This window comes from Tamandua tetradactyla, chromosome 2, assembly GCF_023851605.1.
Source record: "Tamandua tetradactyla isolate mTamTet1 chromosome 2, mTamTet1.pri, whole genome shotgun sequence".
NCBI classification, from domain to species: Eukaryota; Metazoa; Chordata; class Mammalia; order Pilosa; family Myrmecophagidae; genus Tamandua; species Tamandua tetradactyla.
The window spans coordinates 44,938,593-44,951,635 of NC_135328.1; the positions used below are offsets into that span (position 1 = coordinate 44,938,593).

General features: G+C 35.2%; 1 protein-coding gene across 8 annotated transcripts in view; it reads left to right on the forward strand.

Annotated features, from left to right (window-relative positions):
- RABGAP1 (RAB GTPase activating protein 1) overlaps positions 1–13,043 on the forward strand; it is a 241,405-nt gene that overhangs the window by 146,877 nt on the left and 81,485 nt on the right. The window contains exon 1 of one of the 8 annotated variants that reach the window (XM_077144193.1): positions 4,395–7,206. The exons of the other annotated variants lie outside the window; for them this stretch is intronic. The gene's annotated coding sequence lies outside the window, so the exon portion shown is untranslated. Of the gene's footprint in view, positions 1–4,394; positions 7,207–13,043 lie in introns of those variants that run through there. 8 annotated transcript variants of the gene reach the window in all.

Genomic DNA, 13,043 nt, shown 5'->3' on the forward strand with positions numbered 1-13,043 from the left:
GAGTGGTTTCTCTGAGGCTTTCCTCAGCTTTTCAGGTTTAACTAAAAATCTGCAGTGACTTTCTAGGAAATGTCTTCATTTCACTGACATCGTGTTTTTATATCAGAAGCGATTTGTGAGCTAAATTGTTGACAATCCAGAATTTATTGTAAGCAGATTTGGGGAAGTTTAGAAATAGAGAATTGTGACACTATTTTTTTTTTATCTTCATAAGTCATTTTATGTGTTGGTTTTTGCATAGTTTTTCCATTTTAGGTTGAAGAAACTTATAAATATTTGTATGGAATGTACATATTGCTAATATATTGTGCAGCCCTTGAGAATATTCTAGAAATTTATTATGGCTGTAAATGGGTTATTTGGCATTTCAAAATTTGGGTTCAAGAGGGGACATGATAAAAATAAACTTTGAAGTGAGAATCAAAACTGAGTTTCTGTTACTACTTAACTAGTTGTATAAGTTAAGTCCTTTCTCTAAACATTTAATTTCTTCTGTTAAAGAAGGTAATGATCCCTTTATACCTCATAGGGTTACACTGAGACTGAATTAGATAATGGATGTGAAAGTACTTGGTAAATGGTGGAGTGCTGTGCAAATAAAAGCATTAACTGTTATTTGTATTTGCCATGCTTTTACATGTAAGGAAGTCATGTCTAGTGATGGAGTGTTCTCACATATTAAGATCTTTGACACTCGATAGTAGATCATTGCTTAATGATTCTTAGTAATCCCAAACTTGAGAAGTGAGGCAAGATAAATCTTCACCTTTCTTAAAAGACCGTAACTTCAAATTCAGCGTAAAACTGCTTTCATTTATTTCCTTTATTTTCTGCACACTGTGACGGCAAGGGGCAGTGTCTTTTCATATGTTTATCTCCAAAATCTATCATAGGGCTTTACTCAGAATAGAAGTTTAGTAAATTTTACAGACTATAAGTGATTTTTAAAAAAATAGTTTTCTTGAGAAATCTTTACACACATACATTCTATAGATGGTGTACAACCAGTGGCTCAAAATATCATCACATAGTTGTGTATTCATTACCATAATCATATTTTAGAATATTTGCATCACTCCAGAAAAAGAAATAGAAAAAAGAAGAAGCTCATACGTACCATGCCCCTTACCCCTCCCTCTCATTGACCACTAGTATTGCCGTCTACCCAATCTATTTCACTTTTTGTTCCCCCATTATTTATTTATTTTTTATCCATATTTTTTTCCTCATCTGTCCATAACCTGCATATAAGGCGCATCAGATATAGGTTTTCACAATCACACAGTCGCATTGTAAACGTTGTATCTTTATGCATTCATCTTTAAAACTCTAAGTGCTGGAACACAACTCAGCAGTTTCAGGTACTACCTCCACCCATTCTAATACACCATAAACTAAAAAGGAATTTCTACATAATGCATAAGAATAACCTACAGGATAACCTCTTGACTCTGTTTGAAATCTTTCAGCGACTGAAGCTTTATTTTGTCTCATTTCTCTCCTCTCCCTTTTGATCAAGAAGGCTTTCTCAATCACTTGATGCTGGGGGCTGGCTCATCCTGGGATTTCTTTTCCACATTGCCAGGGAGATTTACAACTCTGGGAGTCATGTCCCATGCAGGAGGGAGGGCAGTGAGTTCACCTGCCGAGTTGGCTTAGAGAGAGAGGCCACATCTGAGCCACAAAAGAGGTTCCCTGGGGGTGACTCTTAGGCCTAATTTTAAGTAGGCTTCACCTATCCTTTGCAGGAATAAATTTCATAGATTGTTCCCACTGCTTGCGAGAATATCAGTTGGGGAAGTTGAATATTTCCTCCTTTCTCCCCAGTCCCCCAAGGGACTTTGCAAATACTTCTTTATTCACTGCCCAAATTAGTCTATTTATTGGGGCATCACACTAACCTGGACAAACCAACAAAATCTCACTTCCTATTCAAGATTCCGTGTACTTATGGTGTTCAATTAAACTGACCATAAAAGTTAAATTGGGAAATGCACTACCCAGAATAAAAATTTTGCACCCAATAAACATCTCTCCCTTTAGTCTCACACAGAAGTTGAAGTTTAAAATATGGATGCTATCATCCTTTACCCTGTATTCTGATATACTTTAGTCCTATCCAGATTAACTTCATTCATATCTCTACTCACTGTCCGATCACTTTTTCAGCTTTTTAAACAGTTCCTGTATAGGGTACTACTGACTTTCATAGCTTCAGGGTGCTAACTCTGAGTCTCAGGTGTCACTTAAATACACCAAAGTTTCTGGGAAAGACCATGTTATAAACGAAAAGCTCAGTATCTCAGAATTTAGAAAGAACAGTTACACCTCCTAAATAAATGTGACTATAAGAGGTTACAATCGAGGACCCTTTACAATAGGCCCCAACCTGATAACCCATGCCCTCGACTTTAGTTCCACTGAGTTTTTATATTATAGTTAATCCATATGATTGAGACATGATAATATTTGTCTTTTTTGTTCCTGACATTTCATTCAACATATAGTTCTTAAGGTTCATTCACCTAGTTGCTTGCCTCACAACTTTATTCCTTCTTGTGGCTGCTATAGTAGTCCATTGTATGTATACACCACAGTTCCCCCTTCCATTCCTCAGTCATACCCTTAGGCCACCTCCATTCATTTTGGATCCGGAACACTTCCTCCAGAAACACTAGTGTGCAAATGTCCACTCCTGTCCCCTGCTCCTCCAGGTATAAACTGAGCAACTGGGTTTCAGGATCATAAAGCAAAGCCACCCCTACCCTCCTGTGGAACCACCACACTCCCCTCCAAGAGCAGCACCTCTCATCTTCCCTGCCAACAGTGAACAGGTACATCTCTTTCTCTGCATTTTTCTCTAACACTTGTTTCTCTCTGTTCATTTTTAAATAGTTTTATTCACATTTCATACTATCAAGCCTGAGTGTATAGACATGCCTTCACCACCATACTCTATCTGAAGACATTTCCTTTTCTCCCACAGAGAATCCATACCCCAATTCCCGATCTCTCTGCTTGTTGACATTTAGTTTTGGCATACCTTTGTTATATTCAGTGGAAGCACATTACAATGTTACTGTTGACTGTAGACCCTAGCTTGCATTGATTGTACTTTTTTCCGTAAACCATCTATTTTATATGAATGACTTTTTTTAATTCTTACTTCTAGTCACCAGCCTTTTTCTTTTTGGTAAGGGACTTAGGGTAGTAATGCTCAAAAGTAGTCCAGAGCTCCACAAGCAGTCTTCCATTTGGTCTAGACCATTCCAGATGCTGAATAATGAATGAAATTTCTCTTTAGTACCAAGAGACCAGGTGTGGGAATATGAGTGCCCTATATGCCAAGAAACTTTACTCCTAGAAACCTTATAGCCATGGCCTAACAATCATCATTTAATGCTACCAGAGCGCCAGATTGCCACATTGGATAACAAATATGCAGCAGAATTACACCTTTTCCTTCCTCTGGATCCAGATAAGGGAGGCTGTAAAAACAGCCACAAGTAAAGAGGAGCTATGGAAAGCCTTACTGAAAGAAAGAGATTATTGCTTTCCTCCTTTTCAGTCTTTACCAGTTTTCCAACTCTTTTTTCTTTTTCTTAACACACTGTTGCAAAGACCAAGTAGCCTGAAGGAAGTCCTTCAGATGATACTGCCATAGGGTGGAGAGAGTTGTTTTATGCTAGGCAGTGGTTTTTAGGAAAAGTTTAAGAAGCAATCAAGAAGAAGCACTTATTCAACAGATTCTGCTGTGTACAAAAATAGCTGACCTCAGAGAGAGATGTGAAGTATTACATTATTCCTTTCTTTTAGAACGTTAGTCTTTAGATGTTTGACATGAAAAAAAAGTCTATAATAATCTTTCCTTAAGGAAGCCTCACAAGGTCTCTTTATGTGAAGGAATTTACAAGGCCACCTGTAAATGGCTCTAGTGAGTCTGTGTTTTAGGGTGAGTTCACATAGTGCCAGTATATACAATCATAATGTCACTTTATTAGCTTAAAATAAGAAATAAGATTCTGGCAGTAGGGGGCCATGTTTCCCTACTGGTAGGTCTCCATGGGAAGCAAATCATTCTGAAGATTGCTTAGTGAGGATGAATTCTCAGAACATGGTTCTGTAACATGAAAATTAACTGGTACAGACTAAGCCTAATTTGCCATTTTCACAATTGGGAAGGCCTTATCATTGGGATCATAATAAAAGTTGAAATCATCTCTGCTTCCAGTACTGGCCACCCTACCTTCTCATCAACGTATTATTTCTTTAGTTAAATTAAGATATTTTATTACCTGTTATTTAGTCCACTTTCTTGAAAGTTTTAGTAGTCTTACAAGCCTGAAACTCATTCTTTTTTCTTTAAGGTGGTTTTATATATCACTTCACTTATCTTTTATCATAAAAGATAATGATTTCATGATTTAATACTCAAAGGGCAGCCTTATTCCTTTATTCCTAAAGGTTGGGGAAACAACTCAGCTTCTTTTTTTTTAAAACATTTTTAAATTGTGAAATATAGCATATACAGAAAAGTGATAAATATTAAAGCACAATTTAACAAGTAGTTATAGACCAAATTTCAAAGTATGGTATGTGTTACAGTTCACAATTTCAGCTATTTCCTTCTAGCTGTTCTAGTATACTAGAGACTAAAGGAAATATCAATGTAATGATTCAATAGTCAAAATCATTTGTTAAATCCTATCTTCTCTATACAACTTCTCACTCTCATTTGATCCTTCTCCCAATCTTCAGGATATATGGGCAATGACCATTCTAATTTCTTCATGTTGAAAAGGGGTGTGGACACTGTGGGATAGAGGGATGCAACTGGTCAGTGTTCTTGGAGAAACTGGTGCCTCTGGGTTTCAGGGATTATCTGACATAGGAACAATCTGGACATTTTAAGTTTCTGAAAAATAGACTTAGTGAAACTTTTATGAACCTTGGATAGGGCCCTGGGTATTCTTTAGAGTTTTTAGGAATACCATTCATTGAGGCTTTATATACCGTGGCAATTTGCAATATCTAGCTGAAGCTTATATAAGAGTAACCTCCAGCTTGGTTTTTACATGTAGAGCCTACGCACTGCCTCATTGGAAAAAGCAAGATATATGCAAATATCTATAAAAATAAATTGTCTGTTAAATAATGAGGGCTGAGACATTAAATGTATAAAATGTCAGATTATATCTAGCACAGGGTATGGGGAGGGACATTTGAGCTGTAAGGGACCGTAGGAAACTGAGATTTAGAGTTGTCAGAATCACATAGCTAATAAGTGGTATATCTGGAATTCAAACCTGGATCTTTCTACTCTAGGGTCTATGTTCTTACCTCATTTAATTCTCACAGTAACTTATTTTTATTATCCCTGTTTTACAGGTGAGAAAACTTAGGCTTAAAGAAGTTAAGAAATTTCCAAGGTTACACTCTTAGTGACAGTGTTAGAATTCAAACCCAGTTCTTTGATTCTAAAGTCTTTATTCTTTACCAATATATAAACTCCTAGAGTTGAAAACTATAGGGCAGACTTCTTTTTAAATATAGTAGATTGAATATGCATGTTTAATTCTGTTACCTCTACTAAAAAGAAAAGTAAAAACATAAAGTGTATGGACAGACAGAAGTACAGCAGAGACGATGGCAGATTAATGATACCAACAAAATTTTGAAATATAGGATCCCAGTAGACAGGTGGCAACTGATGGAGCAGAATGGACAAAGGTCAGTCCTAAAGTCAACAAGAGATGGGGGGTGGGTGCTAAAAGAAGCAAGCTGATCTGCCCATAGAACCTTGGAAATACTTGGGAATTGGAGTCCAAGGATGCTTCTAAAAGTGGAAATTGGATGAGGCTGAAAACAGAATTGATAGAAAGTTTATGTAAGGCACATTTAGACACCATCAACCCCCAGTCCTCCACTTCACCTCACTGTTATCCCATCTAAAGGTGGCTTAAGCAGGCAGCTTGATTTTCCCTATCCCAGTAAAAGATGAATTATTTACTTTTGGAGAAATTGAACCAAAGATTCTCTGGGTTACAGTCATAGCTGAGGATGGGACTAAGGTACCTGGTTAAAAACATGAGTGACAAGAGAAAGTCTGAATATTAAAAAAAAAGTCCCCTTATCCCACTGTATTCCTATAATGCACTTAAGTAGCCTTAAATCTTCTGAACAGGAAATAAGAGGAGTATAGTTTGAGGACTGACATTGAGGATTCCCAAACAAAACAGGTATGTTCCCTGCTTGATCACCTTATGGTGCTGCCCAAAAGTCAACAAATCCCACTCATTCATACAAAGCTTTCTCTATTTTAATGTTAACAAACAGCTAGAGATCCCTGGACTTTTGAGAAAATCTTTTCACATAAAATACAGAGTTCAAAACAATCATAAACAAAAACAAAACAAAACAAAAATAATGTAGGATAGAAGAAAACTTCCCCCCCAAAATCCCTCTGTAACTAGTACTCTCAGAGAAGGTTTTGTTTCTTTTAAAGGAGAGCAGAATACCATAAGAAAGGAGCATTACGAAAGTAAGAAAGAGATTTAAAGTATGATATAAGACATTATAAAAATCAACAGAAGAGTCGGAAGAGAAAGTTGAATTATGCTGTAAGAGTTGAAGTATGCTAGATAGTGAAACAAAGATGAACGTACATGAAAAGCAAGGAAATTAGAGGCTGAATCAAGGAAGGCAGCACAAGATCTGACAGGATTTCTAGAAACTTAATAGAGAAAAAGAGAGAAAGAGATTCTCAAAGGAATATCACAAGGAAAAATTTTCCAGAAATAGAGGATGTGTGTTTCCAAAAAGAAGAGGCCAGCTCAACAATAGAAAAAGACACACCATGGCAAATAGTCATAAAATTTCATGGTTAAAGAAGAATCTTAAAAGCTTTTTAGTCTGGGGTGAAGGTGGAAGAATAGAAACCTATGCAACTATAGGGATCTGAATGACGCCGGAATTTCAGTCACTTTGAAGTAAGACAATAATGGGGAATAAAGTCACAATTTTGAAGAAAAGTGATTTCCAATCTAAGATTTTATGCCCAAACTATCTTTCATATGTAAGGTCTCAAAACATTTATCTGTCTCACATACTTTCTCAGGAAGTTACCAGAAGATATGCTTCCCCGGAATGAGGATTGAAACTAAGAGGGGAAAATACAGAGCTCAGCAAACAAGAACTCCAATATAGGTGAGATATGAAGAGAATTACCATAGTGACAGGGACTGAAAGCCCAGGAAGAGAGCTGTGCAGCAGGCCTAGAGAGCAATTAGTCCAAATTGGAACAGAAAGAAGGGCAGTAAGGAAGTGTGTATCTAGGAAAGAACAGTTGAGGTTTTGATCATATTGAAAGGAACTTTACAGTTCTGTCAGATTTCTAGGGATAGATACCTGGAAAACCAAGCAAAAGAAAAAAGCAATAGCTTCAGAAAAAGAAAAGGAGGAAATTGAAGGGGAAATCTAATTATGATACATGTACTCTGACTCAATTATAAACAGTATCGATTTAATAAAATATTTTCAGCAAAACTGTTTTGACAGGATATAGAAAAGGGCAATATGTTGTGTGTGTTTGGTGTGTAACAGAGCAATGGTATCATCTTCCATGTTAGAAAGTTGGGAGATAATGTCTGAAAATGAAAAAAGAAAAAAGAAAGTGGCTTTTAAAGAATTTTATTAGAAAATCCCCAAAAGAAACAGCTGAAAAAAAAAATGGAAATGGTTGCCTCTGGGAAACAGGGAGCAGAGTGGAAGGACGGAAGGGATCTGCTGTTTTTCATTATAAGCCTTATTTTTTTTCACCTTTGCAACTGTATAGGTGGAGGAAATATAGATGGAGAACTTATTACTGAAGTAGAAGAATGCAGGCATAATAGCATATTGTCTGTGGTCCTTTTCAGAGCAGTTCCTGTTCATCATCTTGTTATATTCTCTTAGGAAGATAGGCAAGATTGATATTATTTCTTCTTACAGTTGTGAAAACTAAGTTTTAGGGCTGCAAGACCTAATCTACTGTGTCAGTATGCTCACAGGTATCTATTTGAATCTTTTCAGATTTTAAAATTTGGGTTTTTACCAAGAGAAGATAGCGGGTACTAGAAAACATCTTTCTTCTTTAACATCATGGGAAGGAATGTATGATAAGTATATATGTATATATACACATGTATAGGTATGTGTGTGTGTCCCAGTATGCAAATATCTATAGTATCTAACCTGGTATTATGAGATCATGAGAGAAAAGCACAGTGCTATATGTTAGGAGGGGAGTGGGTATGGATGGATTTCCTTAGAAGGCAGTATATGAGATGATCTAGGCTCTGAGTAGAGTAGTATTTTGATACCCTCCCATATACAGACATACACATACACGACCCCCTTTAAAGATGGACAGAAAGTATCCAGCTAGACAGGATAAAAAGAACCCAAAGTATCAATAGACAAAAAGACCCTGGTAAAATGACCTACAGTTATCAAACAATGTATGACATGGAAAAGGGCAAAGTAAAAAGCACATCTGTATGTTCATTTATCATGATTGTAATCATTTAATGAGATACATTGTTAAAAAAGGAAAATGCAGAAGTAATGATCTTTTCAAAGTAGTACTTGTTGAATTGCATTGAATTGAATTAGTAAGATAATATTTTGGAGAGAGAACAACATGATTTATTTCTGGAATTTCTTCTGTATAAACTGAAGAAACTTCCATTGCCAAAGCCATTTATAGCTAGACATGTCCCCTCAAAAAAAAAAAAAAACAAAGTTAAAGACCATATGCCAAATGTGGAACTCTGATCATTGTCTCCTAGGGGGCAGAATATGACTTAAAAGTCTTTTTCATTTAAAAAAAGTTCCCTCCTAGAAGCTAATTCTACCTATGATTATGCCTAAGAGTTGCTTCCAGAATACCTCTTTTGTTGCACAGATGTGGCTTCTCTGTGTCTCTCTCTCTTTCTCTCTCTCCATCCTCTCCAAGACCATCAACTAATTTTATCCCCCTATTCTATATTGCTGACAACCTTTTTCAACAAGAAAAAGTTAGAATGTGCACAGCCTAAAAGACCCCTATAGAATGAGAAAAAGTTCAAAGGAAAAGGAGGCTCTATAACAGAGAATGATAGGATTTAACAAATGAATATGAATTCTGAATCACTATATTGAGATTTCTTTTAGTCTCCTGTGTTGTTTGGGAGCAGCTACAAGGAAAAACCTGAAATTGTGGAACAGTAACCCATACCATACTTTGAAATTTGTTCTGTAACTACTTGTTAAAATGTACTTTGAAAATTATTGTGTGTGTGTGTATATAAATTTTTTTTTGAATTCCCTTTGTAATGTGATATGTGTAGGTTATGTTAACATCATGAATTGTATTGAAGATGTGTGTTGTAGCCTCTCGAGCACTGAAAGTTAAAAAAAATTTACAGAATTTCTGGCAATTTATTAGATCATCTTAAGCTGTCTGAATTTCAGAAGAATGCTTTTCTTTAAATGAAATGACACCAACATTACAGGAGTCTGTTCAAGATGAGATATGGGCTACGTTAAAAGTAAGGGTTTTTACGTTGTTACAGTCTGTTGTGTTACTTTATACTTTTGGAATCTTTTTTTTCCTTCAGATAAAGCAGAAGTTAGTGAAAAGAGCATGGGTTTTATAGTCTCTGGCCCTTGCTTTTCTACTTTGTAAAATGGGATAATGTGTCTTTATTAGAATTACTGTGAAAGTTAATTCTATCTAAAGTATGTAAAATTGTGCTTGATGTATTGTAGAGCTCAGTAAAAGATTGTTGTAATTATAATGATGTCGCACAGAGGTCCATCTTCCCCTGACTTCTAGGGCCTGCTGCAAATTGGCACATAACCTCAGAAAAAAAGTCCTAGGTGTATGTGGAGCTGCCGGTATGCTTCCTTCTCTCAGGATAGCTACCCTCAATCTTGCCTGTGAAGGTTTGCTTCAGTGCCTTCAAATTTCTGTTTTATGTTATTGCCCTGCTTTTATGGTATGTTCTGTAGAGGGATTAGTCCTATCAAACTCTCAGACATTAGGATACATATCATAATTAGATTATTTCATCAAGAAACAGCGCATTGAGGCTTACAATGAAAGGTTTAATATTTTAAAGATAGTTGGTGTCAAAGCGGCAAATAAATGTCTCCTTAAATGAACTTTATAAATGAGTTGGTTTTAGGAGGAAAATAAATTTATGGCAAAAGGCATTTTTGAGCTTCAGAGAAGTGCTGTTTATGTACTTAAAGAATAAGAAAAAAATCATGTAATACATACATAAAAGTATGTACTTGAGAGGCAGAAATATCTGGATTTGAATCCTAGCCCTTTTACTTACTAGCTCTGAGACCTGGGGCAAGATACATATCTCTCTTTGTCTCAGTTTTTTAACTATAAAATCCAGTTAAGAATCTGGAAGGATTATTGTGAGGATTAAAGGAGCTAATGCGTGTGTGTAGCTCTCAGCACAGTGTTTAGCACGCAGTAAAACTCAATACTTGTTAGCTGTTGTTGCTATCTTCTTTGTGAATAGGGTAGAATGGGTGGATCAGAGGTTTCCCATTGAGATGTAATGGAGAATAAAAAAAATAAATAAATAAACTGAGTCTAGAGTAACTGGCTAAGGGGGTATTCCAGGTAGAAAATGGAGATGACCTTAATATTTCTGAGTGGATGCATGACATAAATACAGAGTCCTAAAATTACAGAGCTAGAAGATCCCTTAGAGGTTGTAATATAGATAGATCCCTTTCACAAAGGAGATAAGGAGGTGTGAAGGTTAATTAGTTGCAGAATTGGAACTAGAACCTAGGACACAGACTTCTCAGTCTGTTTCTCAGTCATGCCACAAGAATAAGTCCAAAGGATTTTTCAGCGTTTGTGAGGTTCTTAGAAAGTAGAGTTACTAGTAGGTTTTGGAAAAATAAAAAGAAGTGGGGAAACAAACATTCAAATGTTGGTACTTTCAGCCAAACGAATTAAGATTTGAAAGATTTGAAAAATCTTAATTAGCTAAAATGTTATTTTATTTACTGGCAGCAGTCTAAGAGATATTTGTTAGAGGAAGTAAAAATAAATAAATGGGTGGTTCTGGAATGCCTTCATTAGTTTTTTTTGGTTTATTTTTTTTATTATAAAATAACATATATACAAAAAAAAAGCAATAAATTTCCAAGTACATTTTAACAAGTGGTTATAGAAAAGATTTTAAAATTTGGTATGGGTTACAGTTCCACGATTTTTTGTTTTTTTTTCTTCTAGCTGCTCCAAGATACTAGAGACCAACAGAAGTATAAATAAATGCTTTAGCAATCATACTCATTTTTTAAATGCTATCTTCTCTGTTGTATATTTTTCTCTTTAAATAACATATATACATAAAAGCAATAAATTTCAGAGTACATTGCAGCAGTTGGTTATAGAACAGATTTCAGGGTTTGGTGAGGGTTGCAATTCCACAATTTTAGATTTTTGTCTCTAGCTACTTGCTCTAAGGTACTGGAGTCTAAAAGAAATATCAGTCTAATGATTCAGCACTCATACCTGTTTGTTAAACCTGATCTTCTCTGCCTTCATTCATTTTTATAGTATTTTTACTACTAGTGAGATTGGAGGGTAAAGTTTTTGCTTAAATGGAATTGAAGATAACTGACTGTCCAGTAATTTTTAAAGGTGTAACATAAAAATAATTTAATTCCAGAAAAGCTCTTTGGAGCATGTTTTAACTTTTTCATTTATTACATAGACACTAATAGATTTTGGTTGGAATTATTTTGTATGTGCTGAAAAGTTTTAAGTTTTTAGGTAAGTAGAGTAAAAGATATTTACTTAGGGGGGTGCGAGGGTAGTTCAGTGGTAGAGTTCTTGCCTGCCATGAGGGAGACCCGGGTTCGATTCCCAGCCCAGCACTTCCCAAACAAACGGAAAACAAAACAAAACAAAAAAATTCAACAAATGGTGCTACAATAAGGGGATACTCATATGGAAAAAGAATGAGATGTGACTGCCGCCATACAGCATACAAAAAAAAAGGTATTTACTTAAGCTTTATACATTAATGATAAAATAAGCTAGGTTTCAAATATTTAAGTTTCTTTTTCTTGGTGATGGTTACTTAAGAATAATTCTTCAGTAGAAAAGTTAAAATCTTAAACATGATGATTTTTGTATAATGAAACTCCAGAAAACTTCATTTTTGACTGAAATTTACATAAAAATGGATAATTAAACATCGAAACTCAGAATATATACCTATGACTTTTGAATGTATGTGAATGCAAGCCTCTTACAGAAATTTAAATGCAAGTCGACAATTCCAGCAGTTCACTGATGAAGAGCTTTCATGTCCAATATCATTTAAACATAGCTTCTCATTTAATGTTTAACTGTTTAAAGGGCAAGAAACTTCCATAGAATTGTAAAGTTTTACGTCAGCGTATCTAGTCATTCTATAGCTGTTATGTTTTTGCTACTCAATTGGTACACTTAAATCTCTTCAGACTTGCTTTCAGAAGTAACCTTTTTAAAATAAAGTATTTGTTAAGCATGAAATGTAGTGTTTTCTTGAAAATCATAATTTGATTGATTTGGTTAGGTAAAAATACAGCTTGAAGAATGTAGGGCTTGGTCATTTATGTATGTGTGTTTTGTGTTTTGAGTGATTTTTGACAGGCTTGTATTCTTAGCCTATAATATGAGTTATAAAACTTTTAAGGAAATAGTATAAGTCAAATAATATAATCAGTATTAAGCTGTACTAAGAGCATTTGATATAACTTAGTAATATAAATAATACTCATTGAAATAAGTATTTGGAAGCCATCACAGTTACCAGAAACATTTGTTCAGAATATAATAACTGTGTGTGTAATAATTTTGTCTTCTAATTTAGCTGACTCATAAATCATCCCACCACCACTACCACTACCACTTTTTTACTCAGAATGACACTTTGTGTGTTTACTTTTGTCAGGTAAAGTTGTTGAGTATTTCCTTTTTCGACCTCTTTATGATGGGC